This window comes from Schistocerca americana, chromosome 11 (assembly GCF_021461395.2).
Source record: "Schistocerca americana isolate TAMUIC-IGC-003095 chromosome 11, iqSchAmer2.1, whole genome shotgun sequence".
Lineage (NCBI taxonomy): Eukaryota > Metazoa > Arthropoda > Insecta > Orthoptera > Acrididae > Schistocerca > Schistocerca americana.
Window position 1 is genome coordinate 137284063 of NC_060129.1, and position 23745 is coordinate 137307807.

Below are 23745 nucleotides of genomic sequence, written 5' to 3' on the forward strand. Positions count from 1 at the left end.
ATGGGACTGGCCTCAGTGTATTCTGTAAAGAGTTGCACTATGTTTCGATTTCACCTTTACTTGGGACAACGAACTGTTCAGACGATTAATGACAATTTAAGAAAATGGGTTTTCTGCTATCTTATCGAATTAACGATATGCGGGAACCTCTTCTGTTACTGAAGTTAGGTGAACACATTATGTGAATGAAATCTTAAAATTACACGATTTTTCATCTACTCCAAACCAGAACTGTGGCAGAGTTTTCTAACACGAGATAATTTTGGTTGAATACGACGCGGAATGGTGTGCTCGCGTGTCAAGGACGCAAGCGATCGCCCGTGGGGTTCGTTACGAGAAACAGATCGCCAGGTTTGTAATCAACCAGCTATCAATTTTTCTGATCCGCCTATATTTTTAATGTAACAAGACATAAGATTTATGCTGTGAGAAGACATGATGAGGAATATCCGGAAATGTCAGCGACACAGTTGTTCTGCTGACAGACCGCAGTAATACACTCCTGGAAATTGAAATAAGAACACCGTGAATTCATTGTCCCAGGAAGGGGAAACTTTATTGACACATTCCTGGGGTCAGATACATCACATGATCACACTGACAGAACCACAGGCACATAGACACAGGCAACAGAGCACGCACAATGTCGGCACTAGTACAGTGTATATCCACCTTTCGCAGCAATGCAGGCTGCTATTCTCCCATGGAGACGATTGTAGAGATGCTGGATGTAGTCCTGTGGAACGGCTTGCCATGCCATTTCCACCTGGTGCCTCAGCTGGACCAGCGTTCGTGCTGGACGTGCAGACCGCGTGAGACGACGCTTCATCCAGTCCCAAACATGCTCAATGGGGGACAGATCCGGAGATCTTGCTGGCCAGGGTAGTTGACTTACACCTTCTAGAGCACGCTGGGTGGCACGGGATACATGCGGACGTGCATTGTCCTGTTGGAACAGCAAGTTCCCTTGCCGGCCTAGGAATGGTAGAACGATGGGTTTGATGACGGTTTGGATGTACCGAGCACTATTCAGTGTCCCCTCGACGATCACCAGTGGTGTACGGCCAGTGTAGGAGATCGCTCCCCATACCATGATGCCGGGTGTTGGCCCTGTGTGCCTTGGTCGTATGCAGTCCTGATTGTGGCGCTCACCTGCACGGCGCCAAACACGCATACGACCATTATTGGCACCAAGGCAGAAGCGACTCTCATCGCTGAAGACGACACGTCTCCATTCGTCCCTCCATTCACGCCTGTCGCGACACCACTGGAGGCGGGCTGCACGATGTTGGGGCGTGAGCGGAAGACGGCCTAACGGTGTGCAGGACCGTAGCCCAGCTTCATGGAGACGGTTGCGAATGGTCCTCGCCGATACCCCAGGAGCAACAGTGTCCCTAATTCGCTGGGAAGTGGCGGTGCGGTCCCCTACGGCACTGCGTAGGATCCTACGGTCTTGGCGTGCATCCGTGCGTCGCTGCGATCCGGTCCCAGGTCGACGGGCACGTGCACCTTCCGCCGACCACTGGCGACAACATCGATGTACTGTGGAGACCTCACGCCCCACGTGTTGAGCAATTCGGCGGTACGTCCACCCGGCCTCCTGCATGCCCACTATACGCCCTTGCTCAAAGTCCGTCAACTGCACATACGGTTCACGTCCACGCTGTCGCGGCATGCTACCAGTGTTAAAGACTGCGATGGAGCTCCGTATGCCACGGCAAACTGGCTGACACTGACGGCGGCGGTGCACAAATGCTGCGCAGCTAGCGCTATTCGACGGCCAACACCGCGGTTCCTGGTGTGTCCGCTGTACCGTGCGTGTGATCATTGCTTGTACAGCCCTCTCGCAGTGTCCGGAGCAAGTATGGTGGGTCTGACACACCGGTGTCAATGTGTTCTTTTTTCCATTTCCAGGAGTGTAGTTTCAAAAACAAACTGAAATCATACCTCCTTGACAACTCCTTCTATACCATAGATGAATTCTTGAATATGAGTAAATAAATCTGGAGATATAATATATGCATTTTGTGCCATTTAAGGGAATGGGATAGATAATAGAAATATTTAAGTATAACACTACAATGTAAACATAAAAAGACTTGTTTCCTGTGCACATTTCTTATGCATTTCACATGTTCCACATAATAACGGTTTTCCATGCTATTGATCAATGGAATACACAACTAACTGTGTATACCAAAGTCTTCTCGTGCATCACTTTGAAAAAATGTAATATTCACTTCGTTTGGAAGGTCTCCCCTCTTTTTTTTCATGATTTTCTCGAAGGAAATTCGACAGGCAAGTGCCGTTTTTTATTGCAAAACCCGTATAAGCTTCTACAGTTTCTTTCTTTTGTATTTCTTTGGGTAACTTATGCCTTCTTGCCTGCCAGGAAATGTAAACTCTGCTTTTACTGCCAAAAAGTCGGTAAAAATTAACCTCAACAGAACTTACTCAGGTCGATGTATGATTCAGAGATCACTTCAAAAAACAGGGAATGTTCTCAGTTCGTGATTCACTCCTCTAGTTTCACTGATGCGAAATCGGAGCATGTTCTTTGTTTTGAGCGACTTCCCCCACCCCTTTACTCAAGCTGAGGACGTTCTCAGGCGGAGTGTATCCTCCGACTCGCTTTATTTGTGCGAACATGGGAGTGTTCTCCAAAATTTAGAATATAAAGTAGACTCTCCGTTTTATTCGTACGACCGAAGGTCTCGATTTTGTATGTTGCACCAAACCATGATGACGCACACTCAGTGAGGTATTTCGGCTCAGAAATTTTCCCACTGGTTGGCAGCAAATATTGGGCTTGCAACAGTCTGTTTCAGAAATTGTTACGTTATTCACTCTGAAGTTGCAAATCGAAATGTATAATTCTATCCCAAATACAGCAACACTGCTTGTAACCAACGTTTACCCCACATGATGCAGTGTACTTTTATCCGAGGTTTATACCTTATACCTGTGAATTTCTGAGGGCTTTTGGCAGAATCGCGTGGTGCCAAGACTTACTTAGGGCCTTTTCAATTAATGGGGCCCAACACTGTATCGTCAATCGGCAGAAACGTTGTGTTACATAGTGCTTCCGTGTTTATTCCTGTTTCATTTCTCTTTAATCTTCTCTCCTCCCACTTTGGGTGGAATATGTCTAAGTAAGTTCTACCAAGCTTAGCCCGAATTATGCACAAATTATCTCCTGTTTTTTAATTTACGATTTCCCAAGACCATTTACAATTAATTTTCAAAGGTACTAAGACCCCACATCGTGATTAAAGTACTTTAAAGAGAAAGCGCGTAATCCATTTGGAGTTGTGAATAATAACAAATCCAACACCACATTGCATTCCAGCATTGCCGATGGGGGCGCCACCAACTTGTAAGTCAGTTTCAGCCAGGTATCCAGATACTTTTGACCACATAGTGTATGTGATGGCATCGTCAAGATTTATTGAAATTGATGTCCCATCGTGCAGATAGTGCAAAATCGTCTAAATCTATGACAGCAGGTAGGAAATGTGTTGTCCAGTCATTAAACAATCGAGCCACAGAATGAACATCAGTACAGTAGTTACATGTGTAGTGAATTTGATCTGAAAATATGCTATGGAGGATACTGTTAGACATGGCCAAAGAGGAATAACATGTCTATGTTGGACAATCCATGTTCACAGGAAGATCATAGGTACATAAAATAAAACATCTTTGGAAGAACTATGTTATCAGTGAATACATTTATAAATAAATACATCTTTGGAAGAACAGTGTTATCTGTGACCACAAGGTGTAAACAGTATGTTTGTAGAAGAAGAATATGATATCATTTGGAAAGGAATACCCACGTTGCATGCAGGTATAAATGAGAAACACGTCCATATGTCATACATACCATGCTACAGAAAATTGCGAAAGTTTGCCATTAAAATATTTTTCGTTGTAACCAATATGTTGCAGAACACTATAGTGTCAGGCCTATGGCCTGAATGTCAAAGTTGATAGTGTAATGAATGAACATATTAGCAGCTCGAATTCGTGCAGTCGCTGCTAATTCAGTTCTAGCGAGATGAGAAGCCGAGATAACGTGCAGTACTGCACTGGTGTTAAGGATACGAATTACATTGGCACAAGGACGATAAAGATGCCCCATTTAATGATATATTAACAGAAAAAACAATGAATAAATTCTAGTGTCCGATTTCACCCTCGGCTTTGACCACAGAATGAGGATTCAGATGCACAGAATTTATTTTCTGTTGTCGATATACATTGCCACCGCGGACATATGATGTTGGGGCGGCGTAGGTTTCTCCATAAAACGTCCTATAAATTGTGAATGCGGCCATATCGTTAGTACAGATAGATTCCCTTCGTATGTGTTGTGTATTTGGGACAGGTGTTCTGTAGACACCTTATCAATTTGCATTTGATACCTAGAATAAATTATTCTCAGAGCTTTGATGAGCAAGATGAGCTGGCATCACGTCACAGCACCGTCACATCAGCTTGTATTCACACTGTCTCTCACGTCATGTAACATCAATTCGCTTAGTCCGTGTCAGAGTGTAGTATTGCAACTGAGAAACTACGGTTATTAATGGCCAAACCAAACCTCATAATGTATGTTCTTGATCAGTTATGTTTGTTGAAATGCTGAGACGTGGAGCAATATTTCAAAACATCGACATTTCTGTGCTATGAAAAAGAGGGCGTCTATTCTGTTATTGTCATACCTAAATAATTTGCTTCCAGATATCTCACATTCCTTGTGTTAAAACATCTAGTGGAAATAACTCTAAACATTTACAATTTGCCACGAAAACGAAGTACAATAATTCAATGAAGATTAAGAAGATGCAGAACCACAAGATCCACTACTATAAGATGAGCGAGCGCCGCAAAATAGGTTAACTTACGATGATAGCAGACGATGATACCGTCGACACTTCCTTCCCGGGAAACCTTGGCCTGCCGTGACGTGACGAGACGGTCTGTTGATTACTTGTCTGAAAGTCGCCATTTCAAATGCATTGTGGAATGTTATGACTTGACATTACACGACTTGACGGCCAAGGTGAACTGGTCTTAAAAAGAGTCATCCCGAGATCATGTGACAATTTCAGTTTAATGTTGACAACATGCGTAGCACGCGATTCACACTCCAGAGATTTTTCCACTCTGTGGCTTTGACCGACGTCATATCTGAGTCACAGACGCTACTTAGAGGCGACATCTGAAGGCAATGAGGTTTATTCCTAAACCAGAGAAGGTATCTCAGAAAAGAAAGATAATACACATACATACAATAACATCCCATTGCAGCTCACGTGATTAATTACATTGTTGAAATTGGGGTGACAGAAAAGAAAGTAACAACATAAAAAACATACATGCATTAAATAAATTATTATCACAGTTTACACTAGCAAGTGAAAGAACCATAGACGGCCTTCAAAGTCCACTGCAATATCACTAACACGTATTATGCACTTTGCTTTCAAATCCTCACGATACAAAAGACAACCAAAAACCCCAAGATCTGCGGAGTACATGACATTCCTTCAGAGTCACTAAGATGCTTGGCTACGCCAGCCAGGATAAAATATTCCCCCCCTGGTGTGCAAGACATATGAGGCAAGCAACGTATCCTCAGAGTTCAAGAAGAACGTAACGATTCCTATCCCAAGGGAGGCAGGTGGTTACAGGTGCGGAGACAGCGAAACTTCACTTACCCGACCCTCCTTAATTCAGATATGTCGCTCATCTGAATAACTAAATAGTATTGGATACTGCAGAGGGAACAATCGATGGTGACAAACATTAAATTTAAATACAGCCACTGGCATACAGGGATCCAAGCGCAGTGGCAGTTAACAAGTCAACATAGAGTTGTGTAGTTTCCTCTATTGGCCCGTCTGTTGCGAGTATACAGGGACATCAAAGAGAAGGGACGTGCTTGTGTCCACGGTCAACAAGATAGTTGTCTTTCAGAGGGTGGGTAAAGTAGAACTGTTGAACAAAATTGTTGTTTAATTTGTTGTTGGAGCTTCAACGATGTCAGATAGGAAGAGGAAACGGAAAGAAATTGAACACCTTTGTTTCGAAATGGTGAGTCCTTATGGTGATATTACTTCCTTTTGTTCGTCTTCGGCCAATGTAAACAATTCAGCAGGGACACCTGTGTGGTCCTGATGAGCACAAACAATGTACGAATACGTCTGAAATTAAATCCACCGGTTATTTCACTGTATAAAAGCCATTGTACTTCTTCCGTATCTTGGCAAAATTTAAATGAAAATAACTTACAATTTGTGTGTTGGCATGAAAATAAATTTAACATGTTTTAATGGCATTTAACCAATGTCTTCTAACTGTTTTTCTTTCATTTCCTGGTTACCCCTGTCCCACCTACATACACTCCTGCGCCCACACGACTGCTGTGCAATTCACACTTAAGTGCCTGGCAGAGGACTCGCCGGACCGCCTGTCTGCACTCTGTCTGCACCGTGCACTTCTCGAACACCACGTGGATGAAACGACCACTTAAATGTGGTGTGTTGTCTCTTAGTTCAACACGGTGATCATTTCTCCCTGTGTAGGTGGGCGTCAACAAAATATTTTCGGCTATCATATCCGTGTCACTCTGGCCCTATATCGCGATAACACGAAATGAGCTGCCCTTCTCTCAAACTTTTCGGTGTCTTCCGTCAGTCCTATCTGGTAAGGGGCCTATACTGTACAGCAACACTCCAGAAGAGAATGGACGAGATTCGTGTAGGCATTCTCTTCACAAGACCTGCTGCATCTTGTAAGTGTTCTGCCAATAAACGCCGACTTCAGTTAGCCTTCCCCGCAACATTATCTATGTGTCTTCCAGAATCCTGTAGCAAATCGACGTCAGTGATGTGGGTCCGTAATTCAGTGGATTATTGCTGTTCCCCTTCTTGTGTACCGGTGTGACGTGTGCCACTTTTCGGCCTTCAGTTACGGGTCTCTCGTCGAGCAAGCGATTGTATACGATTGCTAAGTACGGGACTGTTACATCTGGAAACTAACTGGTGTACAATCTGGACCTGAGGACCTGCCCTCTTTAAGTGATTTAAACTGCTTAACTCCTCTGAGGATCTGGACTTAAAAGTTTCTCATTGACTCTAATTCTGGAATATTTACTTCATCATCTTCGCTGAATTTGGGAAACCGCTTTTAGTGACTGTCATAGGAAACATCAGAATTCCTATCGCAGAGTGCGGGTGGTGGCTGTGTCTTTGCACTGGTGTACTTTTACTACGACCTGATTTTCTGCCAGTTTTCGAGACACACTTTCTTTGTGGGAACTATTAGATTGATCTCGCGTAGAATTCCACGCTAAATTTCCAGCTCCAGTAAGGACATCGCCAGTCACGATTTTGCGTTTTTTCTGTGTTGCGACGTCGGTACCACACCTGTCAAGTGAAGATGTCCATGACCCTAGGTATTAGAAACGGCAGTTAGTTCTGAGTACACATTACATTTTTACTGTTTGATCAATGTAAACCGTACCTGAATCTGATAAAGAATAGTGCCATCAAAAGGAAGTGAAGAAAGGCGGGAGAGAGGTCGGACAATTTACACCAAATAGCTAAAAGGGTTGTGGCTAAGACGATACCTGAAAGTAACTCGTACAAAAACTTTACGATGCAGCCCTGTTAAAATCTCAGACACTTTGGAATTGCTATAAAGGTCCCCTAAAGCTTGGGAAACCTATATGGAATCGACTGGAAAATCCCCTACTTATCCATGTCAAAGACGATGGAATACACAATATAACCGCTGGACCTGTGCGAAACATGCTCGCTGTTACAGTTTTAAATAATGTCAGTTTTTCGAATAAGTTTAGTCATTGGTGTAAGGGTAGTTGCGGGAACAAGAGGAAACATTTTTAAAAACTAACCGAACGACGTGAAATAATAATCGAGGATTATGTATGATACGTTCATGTTTCCAGAAATGTGTTTTGCATTCGGACTGTTTGTCCCGGTTTGTACGAGTGGCAGAGGTCAGGGACTGTCTGTCAGTGCATCCACGTAACCTGTAACTTCCTCTCGAGAGACATTTTCAGTTACGGTGAGCACGTTAGATCATGGTGGCTCTAGGTAAATCAGAATTGAAGGTGGCAATGGCAGATATGTCTGTCGTTTCAGAAGGTATACTCGATTAGGAAAGTCAACTTGTACAATGGCAGATATAGCGGATAACTACAGTGGCCACAGACATTATCTGTTACTGTGTTGTATACAAACTGTCCAGTTAATAAGTGCTTTACAACAAATAAAATTATTTTTGTAGCATGGTGGTATGAAGAGGGAGACTGTTATTCCTGTTTAATAACTTCGTAGACTATAGGTATGACGCTCGCCATACCCTTTTGCGTGTCACACTTGAAAGTCTCCTTTAAGTTAAATTTTCCGCAAGTAGCAAAATTTTAGTGCAATACTAATATGCAATGACAGAAGCCGGTTAAAAAACTTTCTAACGATACCTCATTTACCCCCGTACGATTAGTACGTGTTGAGAAAAAGAGATGTTGGCTTGTCTACTAGTATGAAAAAGTTGGCCTTAATTTGAGGAAGAAATTTCTTAGGGTTTACGTTTGGAGCACAGTTTTATATGACCGTGAGACACGGACTGTCTGAAACCCAGAACAGAAGAGAATAGAAGTATGTAAGACGTGGTGCTACAGATCAATGTTGATAATTAGGTGGACTGATGAGGTAAGGAATGAGGAGGTTCTCAGCAGAGTTGGCGAGGAAAGGAATATATGGAGAAAACAATGACAACAAGAAGGGACAGGATGGTAGGACAGCTGTAAAGACATGACGGAATAACTCGCACAGTACTAGAGGGAGCTGTAGAGGGTAGAAACCGTAGAGGAAAACAGAGACTGGAGTACACCCAGCAAACAGTTGAGGACCTGGGTTGTCTGCGCTACTCTGAGATGGAGAGGTTGGCACAGGAGACGAATTCGTGGCGGACCGCATCAAACACAGCAGTCAGAAGAGTGATGAGTGAAAAAATAAATAAATAAACAGTACGGAGTGTCGAATAGTGGTGAAGAGAGCGATGATGATACCCAATGACAATGACTCAGAAACGTCAAGATGTGAAGGGGACGTCAGAGAAGAAGTGATAACTGATTACAATGGTTCCGGTTCGGCAATTTCGTGATTCGCTAATTGCAGTGTAGGTAGGAGTAAATTCCGTTCGACACGAAATCTAGATGTAAGAATTTCTTTGGAGATCCTCCACAATCACTTCTTTATGGGAGCTTGCTAACAAAGATGGCGAGCGAGACGAACAAATGTGCTGAACAGTTCATAAACGCACACGCAGGACACATTGAAACAGCGATCGTGTGTTCGCAAATGGGTAGAAAAAAGTATTGGGGAATTGTAATCTTTATTCGATATCTTATTCCTCTCAGGGATTATTTAAAGACTGAATTTTGAAATGTACTATTTGAGGTTCCTTCATTTTAATGACAAGAGTGTTTATTCAAAATGACTCTGGTATTCCCACTGAATTGTGTAGATACAGATCTGTCATTTATCATCTATAGAAAACATTTGAGGAGGCTTTTTACTCCCGGACATGAGTTATGCCATCATAAATCGCTGTTAATTGTGGAAAGGGCGGGACGTCTATCAATCTCGCTCTGATATTAAATAGTTTCGCTTGTGTAAAGCAGGTAGCGTTTCTTTGTGACACTTTGTAACTTGCAGTGGAAAAGACATTGTGTTTAAGCCACAATATAGTGAATATCCTCTAGTGTCTAAAGTCTTTGCTTCACCGATGTTTTAACAATGGATATACTTTGTCTACCGACAGGTTCTATATTATTAATCAGCGGTTCCATTTTCTCGTTTCTAAAAGCTGTGGCTGCATTGGAACTGTTAGTATTAACGGCAAGGAACCGACTTGGTGGTAAAATGCGGAAGACTTGAGTTTCAAATGAACCTCACAGAAAGAGGCAGTATCGATGTCAGCTGATCCTCTCAGCATGGAACCTTGACAGGTGTCGGTGCCGACACGTCTGGTGGGACGACATCTTCCAGAATAACACACACAGTCTTTCGCGTAAAAGCAGGCGCCGACGCGAAAATGCCGTGTGTGTTGCCAGTCGGTAATAAGCGAGAAGAAAAGCACGTGTGTTTTGTGTAGAGTGCGAAGTTGGGGTTTGTGGAACACGATGCTTTGAACAGTATCATTCAAAATCTAATTTGTAATAAATTTGTTCGACAAAGCTGCAGATACACTGATTCCACCAATATTATACTCCAGAATATCGAAACAAACACAAATTATATTAATTTTTATAAAAAGATCGTTATTGTGGAAAGCTGGAAACTATTTTCTAATAACAGTCGCCCAGCTTGAAAAACTCGCGCCAAAGCGCCGCCCGAGGTGATTCTGTGACGTAACCTACGTGAAGCAATAATTTGTATAACTGCAGCTTGCTCCTCTTAAAGGAAGAGAACGTAAACACATATTTGAAGCATGAGAAAATATATCTCGTTTGCTCTCTGTTCCTGTCATGATGGACAGTCTCTTTGACACGTAACAATTTTGTATGCAGCGTAATGATTCACAGATTCTCACACTTCTATCGATGTTCTAATAGACGAATATTTCTTTCAATGTAATTGTTTTTGCTTCAAGCCCGAATCTGTTGTAAGATTCTTCCCGTTTTTGGCAGAGATGTAGCAACAATTGTGGAATTGGTGTGATCCGTGTTGGAAAAAGTTTCATTGTTTTTGATGTCTTATTACCACATTTGTGTGTTTTTCATTTCATCAACAGTTGTGTTGGCTTATTTGGTACCTTACGTAACGCAGATACTGCATTCCATAGAAGTTTCCCATGTCTCGCGTTCATTGATCCGACTGGAGGTGTTGTGAACAAAACTTCACGTCGTCGAATAAATATACGACGTCTTTCTGCTGAAGGTCATGTCTTCCGCTGTTTACTAGCCTTTTTGATTCCCTTGTAAGAAAACGACATCCTTCATTAAATATATGTTACTTACAAGAGAATCGTAAGTAAAACGTCCCGAAATGTACCACTTCATACCTCCCACGGCCCTTAGGAAATTCAACAAAAAAAATGAGGTGTAATGTTTTAGTTACTGCAGATTTTTACAGCATTACAGACGTTCCCTGTTGAAAAACTGTGTTACAAATGAATATAAATGATGCTATTCGCATTCCTCGTATATCGCATTCAGAACTATAGCTTAGTGTCCGCTTGGAGCGCTGCCGTCAGGGGTGTATAGAGAGCGGGAAGGAGTGTCGGCAGTGTGTGTGTCGGACTGTGGGGACATCCACCACGAGGTGGAAGAGGCGGGGGCCGCCCCCTGCACGCGAATGAGGCGCTTCTGTCTCCAGCTCTGCCTCTCTCCCTCCCTCCCCCCGCTTTCCCCGTCTCTGTCCATCTGCCTGTCTATCTGTCTAGGTATCTGGAGGACGCAGCATGTTATCTCGGAAGGAGACTTACCAACAGGTGTGGGAGTAGCTTGAGACACGCCTCAGGGATGTGTGTTGCATGCACTGCTGTCCACGTCGTATGCTAATGACCTTGGAGGCAATGTTAACAGTAAGGTTACAGTTTGTGCAGATGATACATTCTCTATAATGAAGGAGTGTCTGAAAGAAGCTGTACAAATATTTATTCATATGTTCACATGATTTCAAAGTAAAAGAGGCTTCGACAAATTACTGTAAGCGGGAAGAAATGTAAGGCAAATCGTGTGATGGTGGCTAGACGAACACCCTGCCATCCACTTCAGTCTGTCTGGCAGAGAAATTACGCACAAAATTGTGCACTTAAAAACTCGCTGAAACATGTATTCTGTGGTTGTTGTAATATTAATGAGTCACTTTTGGAATCAGTCAACTCATACAAAGACATGGGTGTGGCACACTGTGGTGATATAAAATGGAAGTATCACATAGTCTCAGTTGTAGGTAAACTGGATGCCAGAGTGGACGAGACACTGGATGAATGCGGTGAGTCTACAAGGGAGACAGCTTACGAAACACTCGTGTGGTCCATCCTAGACTATCGCTCGGGTGTGTGGGACCCATTACAAAAAGAAATAACAGGCAATATTGAACGCGTACAGAGAAGGGTAGTGCGAATAGGCAAAGTAGTGTTTGCGTGAAAGCCTACTTACAGGAAATTCCAGGGCCAGCAGTGGGTGAGCAGGGCTCAGCCGGCGTGGGGACGTGTGCCCAAGTTCTGCGAGGGGCTCTCCCACACCCTCCCCCCCAACCTCCCAGTCCCTCCACCAACACAGCTCACATATCTCCGTGACGTTCAAAAGAATTCTAACTTCCGTCATTAACGTAGTACCAGTGCTTCAGTAGACTGTTACCGCAGGGGATCTACTGTCGTTGTAGGAAAATAGTTAGTTGGAGAAGAAATCTTAATAGTTATAGTTATTACAAAAATGTTAATAATAAGACTGCTACGGGAATCCTTCCAATTCAATGAAATTCAAAATCAGGTAAGGTTCACAAATTTTGTTCAGGATATACGCTTCAATGTTTTCATCACTCGACTGTGCTGTGTGTTCACAAGAAATTAACTGAGTTGTAGGTTATAAACACAAAGGGTATACACAAAACATCTTTTCCTCGCTATTCGAAGAGCAAATTCATGAATAGTATCTTCAGAACTCAATTTTGCAACCACGCCGTGTTCTATTGACAACATGGCCGACATGCTGCTTCGGAAATAATTCTTGACGAGCTCTGAACGTGGAAAACTTGTTTCAGCGGAGGCGACAGTTCCTGGCACGGCTGGCAAAATACTGTGGGCGATGTAAATCCCGTGAAGCGGGTTTGCAGAATCATTCGAGTATTTCAGTATTAACGTAGGAGTTTTCACGTCATAGGGCGCCATTTCTCTGAGCACATTAATTTCTGTCAAGACAGCTGAAGCAACAACGTCTTTCGAACATTCACAATTAATGTTTACACTTAGCTCTTTCTCAAGGTTTGTAGACAGCATTTTCAATTCTTCATCCTGTATGTATTTTAAACTGTCTAGAGAAAACAAACAGCCGAGTACTCCGGAATACTTAGCCATTTGGCGAAACCTCTCTTTCAAACTTTTTAACACTGTCTCAACGACAGGGTAGAAAAAATCGCTCCTATATGTCTCCTCTGACGGTTGAGCTCTGCAAACCATGTCGTCACCTTCAAAATCAAATTGCTTCGCCTGCTTGCCAGTTCTCCTTTCTCCAAATTTTGGTCAAGTCTGCGAAGTTTCAGTTATCTCTTTCGCTGTTAACTGCATATTAACGAAAACTCCTTCGCGGAAATTCCCAATAAACGTAATTAGACTTTCGAGAGATTTAGTTGCTACTTTCACGTCAACGTTTGTTGCTTGAACTGCCTTAATTGTTGCGCTAATGGCAAAGAGAAGACCGTACTATACGACAACGCCTACAATAAACTCGAAGCTTTTCAAATCGTCCACAGCAAGCGAGTGAGCTCCGCTCTTTGTTTTCGATTCAACAGCGGCGTCGCTCACCTCAGGAAGGGCGCCTCTGACTTCTCTCGTCTGGCACTTTAACAGCTTTGACACTCTACACCCTACTTTGACATCAACTATCTGAAAGATTCTTCACTGTTAAAGTTGGCGCCCTGCGCAATAAGATTTCCCATCTCTGAGTGGATGCACTGAAAATAATGTATATTCTTTAAATTACACCAGAAAATGTGACTGCTTTTGCAGTAGATTTCGCCGCATCTAATAACACAAGACTGTGGCTGTCACATGGCGTATAAAATGCTCTTGGTTTGCACCTTGATATTCTGGCTTGAACACCACTTCGATAACCTTTTATAATCGATAACGTTGGCTGCTGCAGTCATGAATATCGAGTCCTAGTTTATCTAGTTCCGACAAAACGGTTCCAGTCAAACTTTCCCCTGTTGTTGAAGTGACGTTCAGAAAGTCGAGGAAGTGTTCTTCTACAGTCCTTGCGTCTTCTGATAAATTTACAGACCTAAGAATCAATGTCATTTGTTCCTTGTGGCATGTATCAGGAGTACAATCAAGCATGTCAGAAAAATATTTACTTTCGATTACAGAATTAACAATGCTGTTTTTTACTTTGTTGGGAAGCAAATTTATGAGTTCGTTTTGAATGTTTTTTTTTCCAAGACAATGGTCATGATTTTCTTGGGTCTTTACCACCTATAATGTTCATGCAAAACAGGGTGAAATTCTGCTGTCATTTCGATCAAACCAAGAAAACTAACATTATTTTCTTGATAGAGCTTGACACTGCCTCCCTTTACGTTGAACTAGGTATCTGATGGTGAGTATAATTCAGTTTAGAATCTGACGCTAATGTTCCTTCTCTCTTTCCAGTAGTTCAAAGTAAGTATGATCAATACCACTTTGTTGTTTCAAATTACCTCGCATTCTGTCCACTTTCTTGTACTGTTTATGTTGTTAAATTATTGTTCATGCTCTTGAATCCGATTTTCTAAATGAACCCAGCCACGGAGTCCATCGCCTGATATCTTGTTTGAAGTAGAGATGGGCAAACTGAAACACATAACTGTTTCGAAAGAAATGAAACAGTACAATGTAATGTTTCGATACGCTGTTTCGAAACAGTGAAACAGTTTGTGTTTTGTAATCTAATAAACCTACACATTTTATCATCTTGAATGTCTACTGTATAAGTATGTACATATAAACACAAATGAGGTGCGAGAGCGCTAATCATATCGCAGGAAGTATGTAACTATCACTTGGGCGTCTTGGCAGTTTCGTATTTCCTGCAGCAAATGCGCTGCTTTCGTGTCGTGTGACTTTCATGCTTTTCAAATGGCTGAGGACAGCCATAGCTGAAGATACAAGAACCACCACGAACGGAACTGGAGGTGGGAGCAAACTGCAGAAACTACGGATATGCTACTGGGAGTCCCACATTCCTTTACTATGGGTAATATACCCATCCTGTTAATTTCCATGCACACAAAGGGAATCATTGTGGATAATAGGCACAGTGACTATAGACTCACAAATGACGCCAAATAATTAGAATTAATAACAAGATATAACAGAAAAAAATTTTGTCTTTCAAGGTGTTTCGAACCGTTACTATAAATACACCATGCTCCCCAGCCCTTCCCGTTCACCATTACACTGTAAGTGATATGTCAAACAGATTGCTTGCAATTATACTTACATCAAATTTATGTATATGTCTAATAACTGTCACTCTACGCCTTTTTTTTATTCAAAATGTTGTAGTCTTACTTGCGTTTCTTAATATGATTACTGTACATGAACAGAGAAGGGTTTGTTATAAAAAAAGTGTAATTTAACTGAATGATTTTCACATATTTATTATTTTGAATGTGAATAGTATGCGTTGTTTTATTGTTTGGTTAATGTTTATAAAGCAGATGTTACGCCATTTCGGAATAGGACAGTCAGCTAGAAACGAACCTTTATTTTCGGATATCTTAAGCTTCATGCTATTTGCTGCAAAAAGATTTCGACGCTCTTGAAAGTGTTTCATGAAGTGGTATGTTGTGTTTCAGTACCTGTGCCGAGCCCGAATCTCGTCCGACACAGAGCAGAATGAAACATCACTGTTTCGATACAATTAGTCCGTTCCAAGCACAGGTGGACTGAAACAGCCTTATTTTGAAACAACGATACAGTTTCTGAGTCTTGTTCGACATCGAATCTGGTCCGGTTATCCGAGACAGGGGCGGAATGAAACACCACTGTTTCGAAACTGTGAACCACAGCCGTTCGGAAACACTGAAACAGTTCCACGTATCGATACACTGTATCGAAACACAGAAACACTGGCCAAGTCTAGATTGAAGGAGATCGAATATGTTTACAATAAAAACAAAGAACGTTGTCGGTAGGTTTCGAATACATAAGCCATTTACGATCATTGTTTTTCTCAATTTGGTAAACTTCTTATATTAAAAATGAGTTGAAAATTTTCTTTCATTCTCGTTTAAAGGATACTCAAAACTTACAATTTTAGTAGGGCCTTTATGTAAAATTTCACTTATCATTGTGGATGTTAACCTATTAGGCCAAGTGGCTGGGTCCAAACTCGTGACTGCTTCACAACTGCTAGCAGTAGGCCTACCCGAATGTGGGACAGCTGGGGATCCGTGTTCCAGTGCTTGTGTTCACTTGCATCTGAAGCACCACACGATGAGAGGCTGCTGTTAGGGGCATGGCCTTTTAAGCACGCTTAACTCTCACTGTCTGACGTTGTTGGTAGGAGAAATTTTCCGGAAGCGCCTTTTTGTGAGTTCGAAAACTGTTCAGTTGTAGCTTTTTCTTGATCTTTTGAATACATGAATCGTATTTTTTAAATCTGTCCCTTTCAGGAAAGGTTTCCCTGTTGGCACTTTGAAATCCACAGGACAGGGAAAAACACTGTATCTTGACACACAGTGCACACACAACACGTGAAGTGGGAAAGTACGGCAGGCATATGTTTCAACTGACGACAATAAAACAATCATTCTGTGGGAAACAACCTGCTGACGAGTGGGATGTAATGCTTCATTGTTATCCACAGCAATGAGTAGAAATGGCGCGGACAGGGGCTGAGAAGCAATGAACCGAATATATGCATGGGCAACAGCCATGTGTTGACAATAAACAGTACTGTAGCGCGTCGGTATCACAATAACCCTAGTTCCCTGGACTCTGCTGCGGGCATAATTTTCTGAGAGGTACTCCAGTGGCCACAGCAGTGTCACAGAGAGCGTAGAATTGAATTAAATTACCTTAAAATTAGTTTCACAAACATGTTACTTTATTTTTTTCAGCTTGTCCGCAATAACAAAATTAGGGCGACAGTCTTCGTATTACATTCGCATGTTCTGCGCGCGGCCCCTGGAAACGCTGCCCGCTGTGTGAGGCCCCCGTAGCAGACTGCAGTTGGTACCTGCCGGCCTCGCAGCCGTTGGCAGCACTGACTGCGTGCCACAGCCCTGCCGCTTCAGGCGTCTGTCGCATTTGTAGCGAGTCGTGTCCAGTGCGACGTTCTGCGTTGGGATTTCGTGCTGCTGTTTCTGCGCCGAGAATTTCTTCTGCTACACCCACACCCTTAATAAGGTAAGGACGACTGTTTTCATGCGTTCCTGTAGTGTTGAATTATTTTCTTTGTTTTCATTTGGTTTGTTTTTCCAAAGTCACGGTAGCTGTAAGGTCTCATTTAGGTTCACTATGGAGACTACAGCGTATAAAGCAAACCGCGTTCGTTTATTACGCTCTCAGAATACTAACGAATTTCGTATTACAAATCTTGTTACTTTAAAGTCCTACCGACATTCCTATAAATTCTGCTGTTCTACGGACTTTAGGCATGAGTGAAAAGCATAGGCTCGGACGAGATTTGTACTCGTATTCGCGCCATTTTGTTGAATTTTTTTCCTCCGAAATATAGGTTCGTATTTGTACACGTGTGATCCATAAAAGGATTATTGTGCGTGTTAGGAATAACGGAACAGAATGACGGAACACTGCTTCTGCAAGTAGATAAGATGCTATGGCGACTTCGACTCTTGAGGAATTAAACAATTACTTTACGTCAGGATACTGCGTAGACCTTGGGACAGTCTGATCCTATTCCTAATGGTTTGAAATCAAACCAAGCTAGACGCATTTTGACAGTTCCATAGTGGAGCATTGAATCAGATATTTCCCGAAGCAGTCGGCTCCACGAAAACTGCCGAATTTAGTACAACTAATCTGTTCGCGTCTTTCCCCCAGTCCTGCATTAGCAATCGTCAGCACGTTAAGTCACGCAAATGTGTTTTAGTACAGAACGCTGTTCCATTGAATTTCGATATCTTCACTTTTCTAGAGAAATGTTTTTGGTGACAAGGTAGTCTGTTGGGTAGTCAGTAAGACAGATAATGTTACCCTCCATTTCGTCTTTGTTCTATATGTGTAAGTGCAGAAATGAATGAATTATTACGTTGACCTAAAATTGATCCTCTTGCTAGAAAAGTTGTCAAAATTCCCGGCGTTAGGGGCTTAGTCTTCACTTCTGTTAATAATCGTGCATCTCCAGGCAGTGACTGTGCCGTACACTTACCAAAAAAGTAGTCGGTTTTCTGATAAGGGGGTATCTGGACGAGTGAAGCAGTATCCCACGTAATGGACCAGTACTGAAACACATAGGCAGTAAAACCAGCCATCCTCAGAATCTCTTCTGATAAGTGTTTGTCAATGCTCAGAACGATATCAAGATACAGAGTATCAGTTACAAATCTCACTGCAGAACTCTACTATTATGCATATTCTAGATGGAACAGTCCATAGCTGTACTTTCGGTTCATAGCGTGCACGCTGGACACTACGAACAGGCAGTCCACCTGTGGACTGTTCCATCAAAAAATAATTTGGGAGAAACTGAAGATTCACATACATGTTCTTGTCAAACAAAACGGGTGCTCCTGAGTAATACTTTATTACGACAAACAAAGAATTATTAAACTGTTGTGGCTTTAAGAAGAACGCATTGTTACATCTGTAGTTGCCTACAGTATAAAGTGTGTTGGTGTTGCGTAGAGAAAGGAATACACAGTTTATATCATTGCAAGCGGATCTCTTGACATTAATACGTTAAGAGTAATTTCATCGTCTTTTGTGTAAGTAAATGAAAAATAGCAATGCAGGTGGTTGTAGACAAACTTCCACAAAGAGGGGCTGATACGATAGCCACCTCCCTGAAATATGGGTTGTGTTGACAAATTGGTCTGCATACATACATACATACATACATACATACATACATTGATCCTTGTTGCATAGAGCATTAATACATTTCGTAATGATGTGGGATGTGTCACTTGAACATAAGTTTTCTTTGCACAAAATAGTAAATATTTTTATAGTTAATACTTCATGTTTAAAAATTCATCTATTGAGTAGGAGTTGTCATTCAGGAATACTTTTATTTTCTTTTAAATGTTGGTTAGATATCTGCCGGATTTTTAATGCTATTTGGTAAATGACCAAATACTTTTGTGGCAACATAATTCACACCTTTTTGTGACAAAGTGAGATTTAATCCAGAGTAGTGAAGATAATGGTTTCTTCTAGTGTTGTAGCTATGCACTTTGCTGTTATTTTTGAACTGGGGTGGGTCATTGACAAATGTCATAAATGAATATATGTACTGCGAAGGTACTGTGAATATCGCAAGTTCATTGGATAAATGTTCACAAGGTCATCTTCGGTGGGCTCCAGCTGTTAGCCTGATGCTATGAATACTTTTCCTCTTAGTGACGAATTGCCCCCAAATACGATACCATGTGTAAGCAGTGAATGAAAATAGGCATAGTAGGCTAATTTAATGATGTTCATCACCAATATTTTGCAATAACCGCAGTGGCGTAAGTAGCTCAACCTATTTCAGCAGATCATCGATGTTTTTTCAAATTCAATTTCTCATCAGTGTACACATCCAGAAATTTTGAATACCCTGCCTTAGCAACAGACTTGCGTTCATAGCCTATATTTATCAATGTTTTTATGCCATTTACTGCACAGAATTGTATACACTGTTTTTTCTTAAAATTTAATGAGTGTCCACTTGCAGAGAACCACTTAGTAATTTTGTGAAAGACATTATTTACAATTTCCTTGGGTGTGATTACTGTACTTGTATCATTAGCAAAAAGAACTAGCTTTGCATCTTCATGAATATAGAGTGACGAGTCATTAATATATATCGAGAACAGTGAGGGACCCAAGACTGAACTGTCTGGGACACCATTTTTGCAGACAATCTGTAGTGCTACTTTCAGCCTTCTGCATTCTTCCAGTTAAATATAAATTAAACCATTTGTGCACTGTCCCACTCATGCCACAGTACTTAAGCTTGTGCGGAAGAAATTCGTGATTCACACCATCAAAAGCCTTTGAGAGGTGACAAAATATCCTAATGGGTGATGTTTGGTTATTCAGTGCATTTACTATTTGATCAGTGAAAGCATATTTATAGCATTTTCTCTTGAAAAGCCTTTCTGAAAACCAAACTGACATTTTGTTAGTACTTCATTTTTACAGGTACGTGATGCTACTCCTGAATACATTACTTTTTCAAGACTTTTGAATAAAGCTATTAGAAGTGAGACTGGCTGGTAGTTGTTAGCATCAGACCTATCCCCATTTTGGAAATACGGAAGCGTCCGATCCCGCCCATCTGCTTTGACGTTCCAAATATGGCGGAAACGACCGTAAACCACGATTCCAATATGGCGCATGTAAAGTCGTTACGTACACATTATGAGGGCGAAAATACATCGAAAAACAAACACACACACTTTCCACAAAAAGCCTAATGACACTAACGGGACAAGTGCGGGAAATGGGGTGTTTTTGGGTGGGGGCAAACTAAATATAAACTAATTTGGACGCCCACCCCCATACAAAACACAAAACGACGAAAAAAACAGACATCACAAAACTCCCCAAATACCACTAAACACAAGATCATCTGGAATCGGACACTTCCCTTGACCTATATAGCTCAACAGCAGCTCCCGATCCCATAAATTAGGATCAAACCCTTTCCTTGGCCTATATAGCTCAAAAACATCTCCCGATACCAATACCAACATACACAGCCACACATTGGGATCGAACACCTCCCTTGACCTGCGCACTGTTAATTTTGTCCGTCATATGCATTCCTGAACAAAAACAACCGATTAATTTTACTAAAATTACCATACGATGTACAGCGAACACTAAATTAACCTTCACACAAAATCTTTAACTCACTGAAACGAATTCCACTACAAACACAGCTGACACACTAACAATTCTGGATAATGAACAAAAGCAAACTGAGCCCATTACACCACACGAACGAAAACCCTGAACATACCACCAGAGAGCACAACAAACCACAACACGACGAGATCTACAAACATGCCACACTCACAAACCAAACTCCGCGCCGTCGTGACGTGACACACAACACCCTTACGTCACGGGTCAAAGCCGACGCGTGGGATTGGACGCTTCTATCGACCCCTCATTTTTACGCAGTTTTTGAACACCAGCGTATTTCAGTCTATGAGGAAAAATACATATCTGGCTGAGACTCCTACTTATTTGTTGGGAACAAGCTTTCAGTACTCCGTAGCACAGCGAGAGGTCTAGGTTGGTGTGGAGTAAGGTGGTATGGCTGTGAGACGGGTAGGACAATGAACGTGAATGCGAAATAAAGGGTGGGGCTACGGGGTTCGTATGTAGCATGTACTTCATCATAAGAGCGAACCAGATGTAAACAAACGCAAGCGGGATGATTGGTCAGCAGCCGTAGCTCTCTTACTACTGGTGGTGCTCCGCTCTTGGAAGTAGGTCCAACTTAAGTGTTCGGTAGCTTATTAGTATGTCAGTGCGGAAGAACCTTTCAGACATTCTGACGTATTAACAGCCATCAACGTCTATCTTAATCGTACTTTACCTACGTAACTTTTATCTTCAAAATTGTGTACAGTCACAGTCTCTGTAACCAGTACGTGTGCTCTGATTGTCTCGCTGTTCATACGTACCGCGAAAATGGACGACACTGCTTCCTGCTTCCTGCTTCGTAGTGAAACACGCGCGTGGAACACCGTTAATGGCGAGAAACAAGTAGTTAATGTTCTTCACAAGATTACAGACAAAAATCAGCTTTTGACTTTTTTTCGAGTAGGACCATGTATCAGAAATAAGGGAGGTGTTAACTACATGCGTGGCCTGATAGACAGGGTCGTAGACTGACCATCGTGTGTGCCGGCGGGCGGTGGCTCTACACTCCACGTGGTGCGAAATTTTCTTTGTTAGGTTTGAATACCTAAAGCATTTAAATATGAAACTCATCACATGTACATATACATCTATATGGTTACTCTGCAGTTCACACTTAAGTGCCTGGCAGAGGGTTTATCGAACCATTTTCATACTAATACTATACCATTCCACTCTCGAATGGCGCGTGGGAAAAAGGAACACCTATATCTTTCCGTTGGAGCTCTGATTTCTCTTATTTTAATATCATGATCATTTCTTCCTACGTAGTTGGGTGTCGACAAAATATTTACACATTCGGGAGAGAAAGTTGGAGATTGAAATTTCGTAAATAGATCTCTCCTCAATCAAGACTGCCTTTGATTCAGTGGCTCTCAGCCCAACTCGCGTATCATATCAGTTACACTCTCACCCCTATTTCGCGATAACACGAAATGGGCTGCCCTTTCTTCAACTTTTTCGATGTCCTCCGTCAATCCTACCTGGTAAGGATCCCATACCGCGCAGCAATATTCCAGCAGAGGATGGACAAGGGTGATGTAGGCTTTCTCTTTAGTGTTCTGCCAACAAAGCGCAGTCTTTGTTTCGCCTTCCCCACAATATTATCTGTGTGACCTTTCCAATTTAAGTTGCTCGTAATTGTAATTCCTAGGTATTTAGTCGAATTGACAGCCCTAAGATTTGTGCGATTTATCGTATACCCAAAATTAATCGGATTTCTTTTAGTACCCATGTGGATGACCTCGCACTTTTCTTTGCTTACAAGGGAACCTCCCCATCGCACCCCCCTCAGATTTAGTTATAAGTTGGCACAGTGGATAGGCCTTGACAAACTGAACACAGATCGAGAAACAGGAAGAAGTTGTGTGGAACTGTGAAAAAATAAGCAAAATGTACAAACTGAGTAGTCCATGGACCACATAGGAAACATCATGGAGAACATGAGCTCAGGAGCGCTGTGGTCCCGTGGTAGCGTGAGCAGCTGCTGAACGAGAGGTCCTTGGTTAAAGTCTTCTCTCGAGTGAAAATGTTACTTTCTTTATTTTTGCATAGTTATTATCTGTCCGTTCGTTCATTGACATCTCTGTTCACTGTAATAAGTTTAGTGTCTGTGTTTTGCGACCGCATCGCAAAACCGTGCGATTAGTAGACGAAAGGACGTGCCTCTCCAATGGGAACCGAAAACATTTGATCGCAATGTCATAGGTCAACCGATTCCTCCACAGGAAAACACATCTGATATATTCTATACGACACTGGTGACGGCATGTGCGTCACATGACAGGAATATGTTTTCGACCCACCTAACTTGTACACTTGGCGAATGGGTAAAAAGATTCTTCTACCTTGCCCGATTTAGGTTGTGTTGTGGATGTGATAACCACTCCCAAAAAAGTGATGAAAATATAAGAGTTTGTCACATAAACCGAAAATAAAAAGTTAAAATTTTTCACTCGACGGAAGATTTGAACCAGGGACGTTTCATTCCGCAGCTGCCCACGTTACCACGAGACCGAGACGGCGCTCCTGCATTCCTAGTGTCCTTGATGTTGCATATCTTCCCATGAACTACTCAGTTTGTATATTTTGCTTATTTTTTCACAGTTCCACACAACTTCTTCCTGTTTTCTCAATTGATCTGTGTTCAGTTTTTCAAGACCTATCCACTGTGCCAACTTATAACTAAATCTGAGGGGGGTGCGATGGGGAGGTTCCCTTGTTAGTACCAACTGCCACTTTTCGCACCATACAGAAATTCTCTCTAGGTCATTTTGTAGTTGGAATTGATCGTCTGATGACTTTACTAGACTGTAAATTACAGCGTCATCTGCAAACAATCTAAGGGGGCTGCCCAGATATCTCCTAGATCATTTAGGTAAATCAGGAACAGCA

General features: G+C 42.0%; 1 protein-coding gene across 1 annotated transcript in view; it reads left to right on the forward strand.

The window, feature by feature from the left end:
* Positions 1 to 16964: 16964 nt before the first annotated feature.
* LOC124553384 (TD and POZ domain-containing protein 1-like) overlaps positions 16965 to 23745 on the forward strand; it is a 73395-nt gene continuing 66614 nt past the window's right edge. Inside the window, exon 1 of the mRNA XM_047127254.1 lies at positions 16965 to 17154. The gene's annotated coding sequence lies outside the window, so the exon portion shown is untranslated. The remainder of the gene's footprint in view (positions 17155 to 23745) is intronic.